General features: G+C 42.3%; 1 protein-coding gene and 1 long non-coding RNA gene across 3 annotated transcripts in view; one reads left to right on the top strand and one right to left on the bottom strand.

The window, feature by feature from the left end:
• LOC147359629 (uncharacterized) overlaps positions 1 to 13,014 on the bottom strand; it is a 675,420-nt gene that overhangs the window by 321,687 nt on the left and 340,719 nt on the right. The gene's annotated exons all lie outside the window — the stretch shown is intronic.
• LOC147359634 (uncharacterized) lies at positions 3,566 to 8,344 on the top strand. The gene is made up of 2 exons (XR_015141075.1): positions 3,566 to 3,693; positions 8,291 to 8,344. It is a non-coding gene; the product is annotated as an uncharacterized LOC147359634 (long non-coding RNA).

Below are 13,014 nucleotides of genomic sequence, written 5' to 3' on the forward strand. Positions count from 1 at the left end.
TTAAATCGTAAGAGATATGCCGTTACAGTGTAACTTGTTAATCAAAACAGGCTTCCCAAATCCAAATGCAATTAAAATTGAGTTTTCAGACCTTTATCTCCTTCCTCCTGGGTGTGTAGTCTGCTCTGGGAACTCCTGCTGGGAATATTGCTTTGAAAACACTAATGCTGTAGCGGGCCCCTGGATATGGCACCAGGGAAGGAGAGGGAGGCTGGGGGGGAGGTCTGTACTGTCAATTAAAGTGAAAGGAATCTGAAAGATGAGGACAGACACAGTGGCACTCTGCAGGGACAGACGTCTCTGCAAGGCTTGCCCCAGAGACCAGTAGCTCCATCATTCTCTCTTGTGGTCTTGGGTTGAAGAATTGCTATCCCAGAATCACATGCCAAAATCATGGGGAGTTATTTTGCGGGGGAGGGGGGAGAAGAGAAGTGAGGTACCCTAAAAGAGAAGTGATGTATTGGATGAATTCATGTCTGATTCCTTAGAAAGCCTCTACAGCACACTATTTAAGGACTTTACGTAACTGTGGCATTCCCAGTGATACAACTCCCCCACTGTAGAGCAATTATACTTGCAGCATCTTTGAGCACCTTAGTAGCTATTTTGACTCAGTTGAGTATTTCTGAGAAAAATCGTCTGAGAAAATAAAGATGCCAGGCTCTCCAGTCTTTGCTAATTTAAAATTTTTTTCTTCTAAAAATTAGACTGAACTGGGGTAGACCACCTCAACATGAAGGCATTCTAGTTGCTCTGCTCACTACCAAGTTAGGTATAACTTGACATTTGCATTCCTATCCCTTTTCTTTCAAACACTGGTTTTCAAGGATACTATGGGAACAAGAAAGAATGTTATCTGTCCCAGCTTGGGAAACACAAAAGGGGTGCCAGGGAAGTGGTATCTAATTTGAAACTTGAAGGGTGTGTTAGTTCTAGCCAGACATGAAAGGGCTGGGATATGTGTTTTGGACAAGAGGAAGGCTCAGAAGGGAGACTGTGTTCTTAAAGCATGCTGCGCATTTTCCCAGACAGCAACGCAGTGGAAGATGATGACTGATCATGACACTGCTGTGACCCAGAAGAGGAGTCAAATCGATTCATTAACAATATCAAATATAAGCAATGGAAGAATTTCATCTGATAGAACTTGTTTATTCCAAATCGAGAGTCAGATGTTGGATAAGGTCTAGAAAGAATTATCTATTGCTTGGAAGTCTTGTGGATACAAGAGACTTGGATCTGATCTGAAAACAACAAAAGAACAATTGATCTAAAAGAAAAATATATTTTAACCTGTATTTCCGTGAAATCTGATAGAATGGAGAGAAGAGAAAGATCTCTGACCTCAGTAGATGTAATGGGAACTTCCTGGACTGGATTACCCACAAGACCAACTCATTTCCAGTGTAATGTGTTTGAGATGTTCCAGATCTATTGTTTCATATGTGAATGACTATCAGATGATCTTTGCCAGGCCTGTGAGCGTATGCCCTGTTTTTGTTGAAACATGCCTTTTCTTGTCACCTCAATTTCCCAACAACACCTAGTGAAGACGTCAGGAGAAAAAAATCCAAGTTTGAAGTTCTTGTTTTATTTCTGTTTTATTCACCTGGCTACAAGCAACTGAAAGATCATTATCACTAAAAAGATGTTGATATCAAGAAAGACCTGATGAAAAGTCTCAGGAAAACAGAACTACGTACATTCCTGTGGTTGTCAACTTTTGTGTTTAGAGTCTGAGGAATTGGTATGGGGTGCAAGAGAAGGGGGTAATAAAGACCATCTTCTAGGGGCGTCTGGAGGAAGTGAGTTCTGGTGATGTGAATTCTCTGCCTCTTGAGGACAATGCACATGCGTATATGCTCAGGCGCTTCAGTTGTGTCCGACACTTTGTGATCCTATGGACTGTGTAGGATGTGAGCCTATGGACCAGGCTCCTCTGTCCATGGGATTCTTCGGTCAAGAATACTGGAGTGGGCTGCCATTTCCTCCTCCAGGGGATCTTCCAGACCCAGGGATCAAGCCGGCGTCTCGTGTCTCCTGCACTGCCAGGCACGTTCTTTGACCAGGTGCGCGCCACCTGGGCAGCCCCTAGAGTACAGTATTTGAGGTTAAAAGGAGATGCAGGCATCTTATGGTTCAAATCCTACATGTGATAAAAGGAGAACTGGAAGCCCAGACAGATTAACCAAGAGTGTTAAAGATGCAAAAAATATGATTTATATATTTATTTTTGGCTGTGCTGAGTCTTCGTTGCTGTGTGGGTGTTTCTCCAGTTGCAGCGCTCGGGCTTCTTCTGGCAGTGGCTTCTCTTACTGTGGAGCATTGGCCCTAGGGTGCACAGGCTTCTGTAGCTGTGGCGCAAGGGCTCAGTAGCTACGGCTCCCAGGCCCTGAGCACAGGCTCAGTAGTTGGCGCACATGGGTTTACCTGCCCCTTGGCATGTGGGATCTTCCTGGACCAGGGATCAAACCCGTGTCTCCTGCATTGGCAGACAGATTCTTTACCACTGTACCACCAGGGAAGCCATTTCACCCATCATTATCAGTCTTAATTCCAACTTCAGTCCCTCATATGTTCACAGCCCAGAGGCTTTGGAGACTCAGAGATGCTCCAGACATGGCCACTGCAAGCAAACAATACACAGAAAATTCATGAGACTGGCAAGCATTTGATGGTAGGAATTTTGTCTTATTCTATTCATCCTGAATTTGGCATTGCAAAAAAAAAATTTGGAGTGACTGTATACTGGGTAGTGCAGAAGGGCACAAGGAAGGCTTATGTGCACTGGTGACCCCAAGATGACATCAGAAATGCCTTCATAGGAGTGGTTTTAGCAAAACAGTGGGCTTCCTTGGTGGCTCAGATGGTAAACAATCTGCCTGCAACGTGGGAGACTCAGGTTCAATCCCTGGTACAGGAAGATCTGGAGAAGGGAATGGCAACCCACTCCAGCATTCTTGCCTGGAGAATTCCATGGACTACAGAGGAGCCTGGTGGACCATAGTCCACGGGATTGCAGAGTCAGATATGACTGAGAGGCTAAGACTTTCACTTTCTTTTCAAAATAGGAGAGAAAGCTTCCAGATAGACAAGGCAGGGAATGGTGTGTCAGAAAGAAGAATTAATATGTGTATAACACTAGAAGAATTGTCAAGTTGCCTCACAGAAGAGGGGTGTTAGGTACAGGAGTCTAGAAGACGTTGGAAGAAACCCAAAGATCAGATCATGAAGGATTTTGGGTAGTCTTTGGACTTTATCGTGTAGCACCGGGCTTCTTGAACCATCTATGGCAAGAGGCAGTTGTTGGTTTTTATTCCCCAATATGTCACAGGCCAAAAGGAGGATGGGGTTTGTGATTATCACGTGGGTTCGGAAGCATCCTGTATTTACCCTGTTCAGTGACACAAGTCCACTCATCACACGCTCAGATATCATGGCGATGCCAAATGTTTATAGTCTGCAAATGCTTGCTCTCCGTTTCTGCACTTACTTATCATGAACAGACTGGCTGCCCCTGCCTCTGGGCCACATTTGAATGGCACAGTTGAGGATGAGAAACCACCAGGAATGATGTCAGCAGGGAAATGCTTCAATCAAATGTGCGTCCTGGGAATGTCACGCTGGCAGCAAGGTGGAGAAAGACTTACTGAGTCAGGAGATGAGGCAGGAAACGGGTGCAGAGAAGAGATGGTAAGGATCTGAACTGGGGTCATGCCTATCCTAATGGGGAACAGATCATGCGTTTAAGAACCATTTCCGAGACAAAAATGCCAGGACTTGATGTTGGAAATATGAGATGAGGCAGAGGAAGATTTAGCGATTTCTGAAAAAACTAGGAGTGTTGAGATCCAGTTAAGAGTTTTGAGCTTTAAACTTGAGAGGGGATCCTGAAGACTGTCCCAGGGAAGAGGATGTGTGTATTCAGTCGTGTCTGACTCTGTGAGACCCCATGGACTGTAGCCTGCCAGGCTCCTCTGTCTGTGGGATTTTCCAGGTGAGAATACTGGAGTGGGCTGCCATTTCCTCCTCCAGAGGCTCTTCCTGACCCAGGGATCAAACTCATGCCTCCTTCACTGCAGTATGATTCTTTACCACTAAGCCACCCGGGAAGAAGACAGCGTCACTAAATAAGGGAACGGAGTTTTTCTTAGGCCAAAACAAAGATAACACTCAAACTTTGAGAATAAGAACCAGCACTAAGCAGCCAAATTGGCCTAAACATATATATACATACACACATACACACACACATATACATACATACGTAAAATTTAGACTTTGTTGCAGCAATGCTGTTTCCCAGCAGAACATTCCTCTGCTCTAAAGTCATGAACAAAATTACAGATTTCTCACTGTAACCAGATCCCAACTTCCTGTTTGAAAGCTTCCTATCTTTCCACAGACTCAAAAACAAGCTCCAGCTGGCCTGATAAAATTACAATTGCTCTTTAGGTGCAAAGAGTCACCGTTTTTGCTGTGCTGCACATAATGTAGTTTTGCTGCTGTGATTCATTGAGCAATTTGCTGGAGACTTGGGGGTGGGGGGACTTGTAACCCAGGACACTAGCTTTGTGTCTCCTATTTGTTACCTAATGATGGGGAGAAAGAATTCTGGTCTTTCCAGTTTGCTGGGCTTCCCTGGTGGCTCAAACACTAAAAAAAAATCTGCCTGCAGTACGAAAGACCTGGGTTTGATCCCTGGTTTGGGAAGATCCCCTGCAGAAGGAAATGGCAACCTACTCCAGCATTCTTGCCTGGAAAAAATCTTGGACAGAGAAGCCTGGTGGGCTACAGTCCATGGGGTCACAAAGAGTCGGACACGACTGAGCGACTAACACACACTTCCAGTTTGCTAGTACATGCTCAACTCTCCCACCCGTTTACACCTCTATAGTCCACACAGCTCAGATGTTCTACCCACTCGCTAGTTTCCAAATGCATGTGTTTCTTTCCTATGATAACTCCCAGGCTCCCAACCCTATTGCCAACATAAGGCCTGTTTTAGACAGACTGAAGAGGGCTAGCTTGAACTTCCAGTGCTATGATGAATAAGAATGGTGAGAATAGGTATCTTTGCCTTGTTCCTGATCTTAATGGTGAAAGTATTCAGTCTTTCACTTTTAAAATAATGATATTAGTGACAGGGTTTTTGGTGCATTTTACTTATCAAATTAAAGTAATTCTCCTCTATTCCTAATTTGCTGAGAATTTTTATCATAAATAAGTATTGGATTTTGTCAAATGCTTTTTCTGCATCAATTGATAAGATCGTATGATTTTCTTCTATAGTCTATGGACATATTGAATTACATTAATTGATGTTTGACTATTGAACCAGACCTTACATACCCAGAATACATTGGAGTTGGCCATGACATGTAATTCTTTTTATCCATTGCTGGATTCAGTTTACTGATATTTCACTAAAGATTTTTGTATCTCAATTTATGAGAAATATTCATATGCAGTTTTCCTTTTCTTGTACAGTCCTTTATCTGGTTTAATATTTATCATAGTAATACCACATAAAAACACGTTGAGAAGGGTTTCTTTCTATTCTATTTTTCTGGAAGGGATTATGTAAACTTGGTATTAATTCTTCTTTAAATGTTTGGCAAATTTGTTTACTGAAACTGGGCATGGAGATTTCTTTGGGGGGAGCCTTATATTACAAATTGGAGTTTCCCAGGTGGTGTGAGTGGTAAAGAACCTGCCTGCCAATGCAGGAGACATAAGAGACGTGGGTTCGATCTCTGGGTTGGGAATATCCCCTGGAGGAGGGCATGGCAACCCACTCCAATATTCTTGCCTGGAGAATCTCCATAGACACAGGAGCCTGGCAGGCTATAGTCCCTAGGGTCTCAAAGAATCGGACACAACTGAAGCAACTTAGCACACACATATTACAAATTAAAATTTTTTAGTGGTTATAGGAACCTTTACCAGCCTATTAAATCTTGACTGAATGGTGGTAGTTTGTGGGTTTTAAGGAGTTAGTCCATTTCTTTAATGTTGTCAAACTTATAAGCACAAAGTTGCGTTATTCTCCTATTATCCTTTTAATGGCTGCAGGATCTATAGTAATATCCTCTGTTTTATGCCTGATGTTGCTGATTTATGTGTTTTCATCTTGTATCTTTGTCAGTCCTGATAAAGGTTTTATAGCTTTATTGAAGAAACCAGCTTTTTGTTTCACTGATTTTCCTGTATTGTCTTCCTGTTTTGAATGGTATTTATTTCTGCTCTTATCTTTGATACTTTATTTTTCCCTCTTGCTTTGTGTTTATACTGCTCTTGTTTTTCTAGGTTTTTATTGATTTATTTTTGATAAGAATCCAGATTATTGATACCTATTATCATCTCTGATGTTTTAGGTACTATAAATTATCCTTTAAGCATGGCTTAAGATAGGCCTCACATATTTGCATATGTTGTATTTTTATTCAGTTCTGTGTATTCTTAAAAGAATTTTGCTTTGAGACTTCCTTTTTAATCCATGTGTTATTTAAAAGTGTGTGTCTTAATTTCTAAGTATTTTGAGATTTTTCCTACTGTTGTTTACTGTTGATGAGTTTTAGTTTGACTCCATTATGATTAAATAATACACCCTGTATGATTTCAGGTCTTTAACATTTGTTGAGGCTTGTTTTATGGCCTGCCATATATATGTGTACTGGTGCTAGGTCACTTCAGTCATATCCAACTCTTTGTGACCCCATAGACTGTAGCCCGTCAGGCTCCTCTGTGCATGGGATTCTCCAGCAAGAATACTGGAGTGGATGGCCACGCCCTTCTCCAGGGGATCTTCCTGACCCAGGGATCGAACCCACATCTCTTATGTCTCCTGCATGGGTTCTTTTACCATTAGCGACACCTAGGATGCCTGTACATATATATATATATATATATATATATATATATACAGTAAATATATAAATATTAGTAAAATCAAAAGCAACTAGATAAACTATATATGATACTCTGTTTTCATTTAAGATATTATTATCATCAATGTTTCAGTTGATATATGTCTGTATAACTGGATTTTTTTTAATGCTTTTGGTTGCAAGAGTTACACGCTGAATGGAAACTAACTTTAAGCAGCAAAGTCCGAGTTAAAAAGTTCACATAACTGAGAAGTTTCAGGATGGACATTCTACTTTTGGACGTAGCCGAATCAAAGGAGAGAAAAGTCATTCTCTCTTGCTTTTTCTCCTTTGTCCCACCTCTGTTTTCTCTATTAACTTTATTCTCACTCATACTTTTTCCACACAGTGTCTAATATTGCTATCCACATTTCTTCACATGATCTAGCTATTTCAGATAATCTAGATAGCTTATTATTTCAGATAATCTCCCCCTCGCCCGCCCACAATGGCTTCAGGGAAACATCCGAGGGTGGCTCTGATTTGCTGGGGCCTGTGTCATGTCTTCATGCCTCAGTCAGTCACTGTGGCCAGGGAAGAGATACCCCAATTGAGCAGATTGGATTGCGGTCTGACTCGATGTGCCATATGATTGACCAGCTCAGAAAGAGTAGAGTGGTGGTGGTGGGAAAAACAGTGGTGGGTAAAGAGCAACCCAAATCTTCTACAGCATCCTGAAGTCAAAAGATACTGTCACCCAAAATATATCTCCCCTTTTGTATACTTCAAGTAGAAATGATTTGAGTATGCTGCTGCTGGGGCTGCTAAGTCACTTCAGTCGTGTCCGATTCTGTGCCACCCCATAGACGGCAGCCCACCAGGCACCCCCCCGTCCCTAGGATTCTCCAGGCAAGAACACTGGAGTGGGTTGCCATTTCCTTCTCCAGTGCATGAAAGTGAAAAGTGAAAGGGAAGTCACTCAGTCGTGTCCAACTCTTAGCGACCCCATGGACTGCAGCCCACCAGGCTCCTCCATCCATGGGATTTTCCAGGCAAGAGTACTGGAGTGGGGTGCCATCGCCTTCTCTGTGATTTGAGTATGTGATGAGGCGATAACAGTGTGAAACCAAAATGAATCCCCTTTTATATAGGCATCTTTAACAACCATATTTATTCTCTTGTGCATTGTTAAACAAGCAGAAATTAGTTGGTGCAAAAATCTTTGCCCCATGTGTTGAAAGATAAGTGAAAAATGTTAGTTGCTCAGTTGTGTCTGACTCTCTGCGACCCCATGGACTGTCGCCTGCCAGACTCCTCTGCCCATAGAATTCTCCAGGCAAAAATACTAGAGTGGATTGCCATTTCCTTTGCCAGGGGATCTTCCTGACCCAGGGATTGAACCTGTGTCTCCTGCATTACAGGCAAAGTCTTTCCCATCTGAGCCATCAGGCAAACCCAAACAAGCAGAAATTAGTGGATGCAAAAATCCCTGTGCCATGTGTTGAAAGGTAAGGATTATTTACAAATATTTATTTATTATTTGGCTGCACCGGGTCCTGGTTGTGGCCTGTGGAATCTTAGGTTGGGACACTTGAACTCCTAGTTGTGGCCTGTGGGGTCCAGTTCCCTGACCAGGGATCGAACCCAGGCCCCTTGCCTTGGGAGCGCAGAGTCTTAGCCACTGGACCACGAGGGAGGTCCCAAAAGATAAGTTTAAAAATAGGCAGTAACAGGAAGATAGGACTTTAATGGCGGGTGGATGAATATACTGAAAGCACTGGAGAGGGCGTACCGCATGTCAGGAATGAAGTAGGTACGCGTGTGAACAGGCAGGAAGTCCATAGTAAGATGGAGTAAATTGGAAGTGGAATTGTTGAGAAGAAAAAAAAAAGTTGAAAAAATTCAGAAAAGGAACAGAATACCAATTAACATTTATATGAGAAGTCGTGAAAGACCACACAAGTACAAATGCAAAAACGGTGGCAAAGAGACCACTGCACCCGGGCAGCCTGAGCTTGCTTTCCCATTGCCGCACGAGCCTCCCCATCTTCTTTATTCCCCATATTCAGCCCTAATCTCACCTCTCCTGGCTTCAGCGTCTGCTCACAAACCTCCACTGTAGCACACACGCCCCTGTGTTGTAGTCACCTGTTTACGCGGCGCTCTCCACATTCTTACTGTTTGCACACTTAGTCTTGAGCTAATAAGAAAGGCAGCATTGGGGTCTGAATAGGATTTGGAGAGGTAGAAAACATGAAGAGGTAATGATGTAAAAGCCAAGAGATAGGAAAAGCAAAAGCAAGTTTGCGGAAGATGAATATAGTGTTTTGGCCGAAGCAGAGCTGCCTTAAAAGATTAATCGTGTTGCGGATTTACCTGGTGGTCCAGTGGTTAATGGAGAAGGCAATGGCACCCCACTCCAGTACTCTTGCCTGGAAAATCCCATGGACCGAGGAGCCTGATAGGCTGCAGTCCATGGGGTCGATAAGAGTCGCATACGACTGAGCGACTTCACTTTTCACTTTTCACTTTTCACTTTCATGTATTGGAGAAGGAAATGGCAACCCACTCCAGTGTTCTTGCCTGGAGAATCCCAGGGACGGGGGAGCCTGGTGGGCTGCCATCTATGGGGTCGCACAGAGTCGGACACGACTGAAGTGACTTAGCAGCAGTAGCAGCAGCCAGTGGTTAAGACTCTGAGCTTCCAATGCAAAGGGCGTGTGTTCCATCCCTGGTCAGGGAACTGAGATCCCACATGCTGTGTGTCCTTGCCAAAAACCAAAAGCATCCACACAAACAACAATAATGAAAAAGATTAACAGGGATGTAATTGGGTAGAATTAGAACAGGAAAAAATTCAAGAAGTGAGGAGGCAAAAGAGAAGTTTGTTGGGGTTATCAGTCCATGGGGTCGCTAAGAGTCAGACACGACTGAGCAACTTCACTTTCACTTTTCACTTTCATGCATTGGAGAAGGAAATGGCAACCCACTCCAGTGTTTTTGCCTGGAGAATCCCAGGGACGGGGGAGCCTGGTGGGCTGCCGTCTGTGGGGTCGCACAGAGTCAGACATGACTGAAGCGACTTAGCAGCAGCAGGCATGAGTGGTAAGGGTCAGAACAAAAGGAGCCTTGGAGGGAAGGAAAAAGGGAGTGCAGATGAAAGCCTTCATAGAGAAATCAGCAGGGCTTGGACACAGTACATGACAGGGGAGCAAATGGAAGAAGACAGAATAACAGCAGTATTTTCACTTAAGTTGGTGTGGCATGTACGATGGCATTAAGAAGAGCGAAAGAAATATTTAGAAGGGCAATGATAGGTGTGAGTTTTTATGTTGAATATGAATTAATAGAGAAACATTTTAAGTAAAATGTCCGGGGCATTTAGAAAACTTAGATTGCTCTGGTCCACAGATGGAGTTGGAAGTCATCTGCATGGAGGACAGAACTGAAGGAGGTCTTTATTTTCCAGAGATTTAAAGTGGAAAGATCATTTAAATAACTTTGTAAAGAACAAGGCTACATACCTGTAAATAGTGGAAAAACTTAAAAGGGAAAAAGTAATTACAGTTATTTGCATCTTATATTTAAAAAAATGTCTATTCTAATTCCATCTGTCCACTAATTCCTAGAATGAGCAAAGAATTAATTTCTTATTGTCACTGTTTTGTATACCCAGTGAATCTGAGCACTAGTCTCTAGGAATCTGCACTCTGTCTTACTTTCTAAAAAATTGTGTAAATGTACATTTATTTTCTAATCTTTTTGTCATCACAAAGTTTAAAAAAAAATGATTGGTATATTGATTTGAGTTTTGTCTGGTCTTTTATGCACAAATTTCACACATGGTAAAAAAGTCAGTCTTGACTCTTCGACATGTAATGAAATTTTAAAGATTCTTTTAGCAAGCAATCTGAATGCAAGATTCTTTGACATTTTTTATTATTGTTTCCCTTGAACTATCTTTTTGATATTTTTTTTTAAAAATGTGGTAAAAGACATGTAAGATAAGTGTATTAATACCATAAAAATGTGGTAAAAGACACGTAAGATAAGTGTGTTAATACCATCAAAGCATTTTCACGTGTGCAGTTCAGTAGTGTTAATTATACTCACGTTGTCATGCAACCAATCTTCAGAAATCTATAGTCGTGCAAAACTGAAATTCCATCACCATTAAACAACAATTCTCCATGTCTCCTTTCCCCTAGCTCCTAGAAACCACCATTGTGACATTTTCTTTTCTTTCTTTCTTACCTATTTATTTATTTATTACTGTTTAACCATAGTACAAGGCATGTGGGATCTTAGTTCCCTGACCAGGGGTTGAATCCATGCTCCCTGCAGTGGAAGGGCAGAGTCTTAACCATTGGACTGCTAGGGAAGTTCCCATTATATTTTCTGTTTCTCTGAGTTTGAGTACCTAGATACTTGCTGTAAATGTAATCAAACACACAGTATTTGTCTTTTTGTTACTCGATTGCTGCTGCTAAGTCACTTCAGTCATGTCCGACTCTGTGCAACCCCATAGATAGCAGCCCACCAGGCTCCCCTGTCCCTGGGATTCTCCAGGCAAGAATACTGGAGTGGGTTGTCATTTCCTTCTCCAATGCGTGAAAGTGAAAAGTGAAAGCGAAGTTGCTCAGTCGTGTCCGATTCTTAGCGACCCCTTGGGCTGTAGCCCACCAGGCTCCTCCATCCATGGGATTGTCCAGGCTAGAGTACTGGACTGGGTTGCCATTTCCTTCTCCGTGTTACTGGATTATTTTAGTATTCTGTCCTTTTGGTTTGTACAGGTTATAACACATGTCAGAACTTTCTTTTTATGGCGAATACTATTCTGTTATATGTTTGCATCAGATTTAGTCTATCCATTCATCTATCAGTGGACCTTTGGGTGGCTTCCACCTTTGGGCTTCTGTGAGTAGTGCTGCTAGGAACACGGGTGTACAAGCATCTCTTCAAGACCACGCTTTCAATTCTTCTGAGCATATTCCAAATGTAGACTTGGTGGACCATACAGAAATTAGTTTTTAATTTTTTGAGGAACCACCATGCTCTTTCATGGTGACTACACTGTTTTACATTCCTATAAATAGTGCAAAAGGGGAGTTGTCTGGTGGTCCAGTGGTTAGGAATCTGTCTGCCAGCGCAGGGGACATGAGTTCAACCCCTGGTCTGGGGAGATTTCAGATTCTGTGGGGCAGTGAAGCCTGTGGCCACAGTTACTGGGCCTGTGTGCTCTAGAGCCCGTCCTCTGCACCTGCTGAGGCCACTCACTGCATCCAGAGAGTTTCCTTCACTTGTGGCCACTGGAGAAAGCCCGCATCCAGCAGCAAAGACCCAGTGCCGCCATGAAGAAATACATTTGAACATAGTGCCCAGAGACTGCCGTTTTTAGCATCCCTGCCAACAGGTGTTCCTTTTTCTTTTATTTCTGTTTTCTTTTTATAGCAGCTACTTCAATGGGTATGAGCTGGATGTGTCACTGTGGTTTTGATTTGCATTTCCCTGTTGACTAGAGAAGTGGTACATCTTTTCGTGTGCCTATTGGCCATTCGTATATCTTCTTTGGAGAAACTTCTTTCAAATCCTTTACTCATTTTTTATTATGTTCTTTTTGTTTCTGTTGTTAAATCTTAGAAATTGCCCTTATATTCTGTATTTTAACTCATTGTCAGATACATGGTTTGCAAATGTTTCCTTCCATTCCTTGGGTTGTCTTTTCACTACTGATTGTGTCCTTGATGCACAAACGTGCATCCACGTTTGTGGATTGTAATTACAATATTATATTTTACAATATTAATTGTACAATATTAATAATTACAATATTAATTATAATCCAATTAATCTCTTTTAATTTTGTTTGTCTGTGCTTTCGGTGTCATATCTTACGGAGTTCAGACCACGCTACACTAAAATATGACTCCTTGGCATATTTTATATTTTAAGTTGAAGGACTCTGAGAAAACAGCAGAAGTAGGAAGGTTACTTTGTCCCTCTGCTCACCCTTCACCCCTAAAGTAGGTCATAGTACTCTTAAGTGAGAAGTGCTTTCCCTATAGAAGCAAAGGTGCGTCCTCATCTCCAAAGACAAAAGGATGCGAGAAAGACTCCAAATAGGCCTTGCTAAGTTTCCCCCAGT

Source organism: Bos grunniens, chromosome 14 (genome assembly GCF_055505025.1).
Source record: "Bos grunniens cultivar Pamir isolate PY7600 chromosome 14, Bosgru_T2T1.0, whole genome shotgun sequence".
Taxonomy (NCBI): Eukaryota; Metazoa; Chordata; class Mammalia; order Artiodactyla; family Bovidae; genus Bos; species Bos grunniens.